Consider the following 4464-nt stretch of genomic DNA (forward strand, 5'->3'; position numbering starts at 1 on the left):
AAGACCGTGAAATGTCGATTCGTCGCCGTTCGCAGCAATTGGGTTTGTGTTATTCGACCACATGGAAGATTTTACGCAAAGATCTTGGTGTAAAACCGTATAAAATACAGCTCGTGCAAGAACTGAAGCCGAACGATCTGCCACAACGTCGAATTTTCAGTGAATGGGCCCTAGAAAAGTTGGCAGAAAATCCGCTTTTTTATCGACAAATTTTGTTCAGCGATGAGGCTCATTTCTGGTTGAATGGCTTCGTAAATAAGCAAAATTGCCGCATTTGGAGTGAAGAGCAACCAGAAGCCGTTCAAGAACTGCCCATGCATCCCGAAAAATGCACTGTTTGGTGTGGTTTGTACGCTGGTGGAATCATTGGACCGTATTTTTTCAAAGATGCTGTTGGACGCAACGTTACGGTGAATGGCGATCGCTATCGTTCGATGCTAACAAACTTTTTGTTGCCAAAAATGGAAGAACTGAACTTGGTTGACATGTGGTTTCAACAAGATGGCGCTACATGCCACACAGCTCGCGATTCTATGGCCATTTTGAGGGAAAACTTCGGAGAACAATTCATCTCAAGAAATGGACCGGTAAGTTGGCCACCAAGATCATGCGATTTGACGCCTTTAGACTATTTTTTGTGGGGCTACGTCAAGTCTAAAGTCTACAGAAATAAGCCAGCAACTATTCCAGCTTTGGAAGACAACATTTCCGAAGAAATTCGGGCTATTCCGGCCGAAATGCTCGAAAAAGTTGCCCAAAATTGGACTTTCCGAATGGACCACCTAAGACGCAGCCGCGGTCAACATTTAAATGAAATTATCTTCAAAAAGTAAATGTCATGGACCAATCTAACGTTTCAAATAAAGAACCGATGAGATTTTGCAAATTTTATGCGTTTTTTTACCGTTATTACCAAATCTTAAATTTATCTATATTTGTCTTTAAATATTTTTCAACAAGAAAAAGTTTAACTAACTAAAATGTCAAATAATTCATGAAAATAATGAATTTATGAGGATAAGGGTTTGCAATAAGATAGGGATACACTAATGGCCTTATTCATAAAAAATAAAGTAGGTTTAAAGAGCTTTATAAAATAACATTTTCATACATTTTTCAGTTTATAAACCTTTTTTAAAGCTACTTTATTTTTTATGAATAAGGCCATAAAACTAGAAAGAAACTATTATTCTACAAAACTTCTAAATTATAGGTTGTCCACTCGTGCCAAAAGTGCCCAGAACGTGTGGAACTCAAAAAACACTTTTCGTGCCCGGGATCCAGAAATCAAATGATTTTGTGTATTTATCTTATATAGCTAATAAAATTAGCAAATACCTACATTTCTGAACTTTTAGTGCTATTTTCCATTTTTGTATTTTACAAAATTTGCTATCGGATGTCACAAACAACAGCTATTATTTCAAATTGACTTCTTGCACATTTATGCCCAGGAAAAAAGCCCGGACTGTTCGGGCACGAAGAAGAAGACATATACAATCCAAAAGTGTAAGGTATTCGCTCGTGTGGAACAAACCTAATAGGAGCGTTCCTTATCTCCCAGAAATAGTCAGAAAAAGTCCGAAGTAGTCAGATTTAGTCCAAAAAGCGTTCCTTAACTCGGAAATGACAGCAAAAATGAGAGAGCAACAGTCAGTGAGAGTGACTCTCATTAGTCCGAAGTAGTCAGATTTAGTCAGAAGAATTTTTTCTGGCAAAATCCTGAAAAGTGTCAAACTCAACTGAATTTAAATTAACGGAAATTAAAGAATACGCTAAAAGTGAGAATAATCTAAAAAGTAAAAGAAATGAATTGAAATTGGAAGGAGGCAAAAAATAATTGATATAGCAAGTGTTTATTGTGCTTGTGCTTGTGTGAATGTGTTTTGTACATACATTTCTGTTCTTATTTGACGTTAGTTTTGTTGTTGCCATTCTTTGGACTAAAAATTTGGTTTTTTGCGTTCGTTTACTTTTCCTGTTATTCTCTTTCAGTGAGCGCATTTTGCTTACGCTCTGGCATTTTGACACTTTTCAGATTTTAGTCCAAAAAGATAAGGAATGAACCTAACGTAACATTTCTTTCTTTAGATAGTACCGTGGAAAATTTGACAACAGAATTGTTAAAAGTTAAAAGCAATGTGGAAGTAAAATGAAATGGTTTTAAGCAAGAAGTTAAAAGTGAATTAAAAGTGTGAAAATAAATTAAAAATAAAACAAATAACTAGTGTTTAGATGAATATTGAAATTATGATCGATTACACACATTCGAAACAGTCCTGGTAAGTGAAAATAACTGCTAAAATTACAGAGGAAATACTTGTTGAAACGTTAGCTTCGTTATGAGTATTGTAAAAACCATGATAAAAACATTACAAGGTAAATTCATTCTCTCATTTCGTCGGCCATGATTTTTTTCTGACGTTTGCCAACATTTTAAAATCATATAAAATTGAAAATAAAAAAATTAAATTGTTCACAATTGTTGTTGTTTGAGATTGAAAATGAGAATGTGTGTGTAAGTTTGAGTTTTGATTTTAAAATTATATTGTTGGCAAACGTCAGACTGCCTCTCAATGGTTTTACCTTGTTATGTTTTTATCATGGTAAAAACTGTACAAAGATCAAGAAATATGTATGACTAAAATATGGATAAAAGTTATGATTTTATGTTTCGAGCGCTGCATTAATACAAATGTAATTTTTCGTATCGTTTTTGAAAAGGTGAATGAAATAGAATGTTAAACGTTTATTGCAAATTACCGGATGTTAAACCAAGCTTTTCCGGCAATTAAGATCCGACCGTTGTAAAAATCCTGATAGTTTCCAGATTTTTTGTTGATGTGTTAATTCGGTAGTTGCATTCCAGATGCTTCACGATTTGCAGGATTTTACAAGAAATCGTTCCCGGTCGCCACCTTCTATATGATTTATTAATAGCGAAAACAGCTTTTCCTATAAATCCTGAAAAATCTGCAATTTGTGAAGCACCTGGGACGCAACTGGTGTCTAAAACACTCATACTGATAGTTAAAAACAAAAGCCTAGAGGACAAAGTTCCAAAACGGATTTTTAAGGCTAGACAATAGGATTGCTCAAAGCAGATTTAAAACTAAAAAACCGCGTATAAAAAGATCGAACAACATGTTCGTTTTATTTCTACCATTTTATATTCAGTGAAACGCAAGTTTGTTAACTCCAAAGAAGATAATGAAAACCCGCGTATTTGAGGTTGCATAAATTATTTTATAGAATGTAAAAACACTCATATATGAGGCATTTTATGTCACCGCGGCCAACTCTGTGCGCGACGTCTCAGGATTTGGATGAAAGTTGAAGAGATTGGAGGCTAGGTGACATGAATATACGTGCAGCATATTTTGCCGATATGACGTAGGGTTGCCTATTTACAGGGGACTCGAGTTTTAAGAAAACGTCATACATACCTTTCTTTAAAGTGCTGTATCTTGGAAACCTTTTAACGGAACTTAATGAAAAAAAATTTATTTCTTCCGTCTTATTACGGGCTTTAATTTTAAATTTTTTTACATTAATGTGCAACGTATCAAAAAAAAAAAAATAAGTAAACATTTTGCTTTTGTTATTTTATGGCCTTATAACAATCATATTCAACAATTTTTATTGAGCTTGTTGTTGGTTTTTTTTTAACTATAATTTTATTACTCATTAGGTTTATTTTTTGTTACACACCTTTCCTTTTTCTTGTTTTAATAAAATGACTAACCTTGAAGCTATCATTGGAGGTCTAATATTCTTTTGCAATGAGTGTTGTTGATGTTGATGTTTCGGTTTCATTCAATGATAGCTTCCAGGGTGTACGAATTTGTTGTAACATCAGGAGTTGAAGACTTGCTCTAGCTGCTAGTCTCTTAAAATTTCCTCCAATCACGTCGTAAGCAGATTTCCCATGTGAACTAGCAACAAAGTGGATGCTTGGCTTTGTCCGCCGGAGGATGCAGTATGAAGTGCTGGCTAAAATAGTTCGCGCATTGCTCAGGACCCGACGAAGCATGGTCACCGAAAGAAATTTCGACCCCGTCGTCACGCTTGACCAAAGCTTGCTCACACCAGAGGTGAAGTTTCATGTCCTCAGATGCTCTTTCTCACTTCTTCCGATTATGTATGTTCACAAGCTGCCAAATCTCCGTATTGTGATCTCTAATGCGGGGATTTCCGGGATCCTGATGATAAGGTCAGCATAGGTCGTCATGATAAGCTGTTTATCAGACCAGCGCAGACGATTATTATGTCTGGCGAGCTGCAGCAGCTGCCCATAATCCTGCTGAGTGCGTCGTCGTCCATTGTGCAGAATGTCAAATCGTCTGTCTGCTCAGCCAAGTGTGTTCCCCTACGATAATTTGACAGGCTTGAATACCAAAGATCGTGGTGCGCATTCAAGTCACCAACTACCATACGGTTTACACCTCTGAGGAGCGCACCTAA

The sequence above is a fragment of the Rhagoletis pomonella genome, unplaced genomic scaffold (genome assembly GCF_013731165.1).
Source record: "Rhagoletis pomonella isolate Grant_MI unplaced genomic scaffold, Rhpom_1.0 Rhpom_scaffold_00001, whole genome shotgun sequence".
NCBI classification, from domain to species: Eukaryota; Metazoa; Arthropoda; class Insecta; order Diptera; family Tephritidae; genus Rhagoletis; species Rhagoletis pomonella.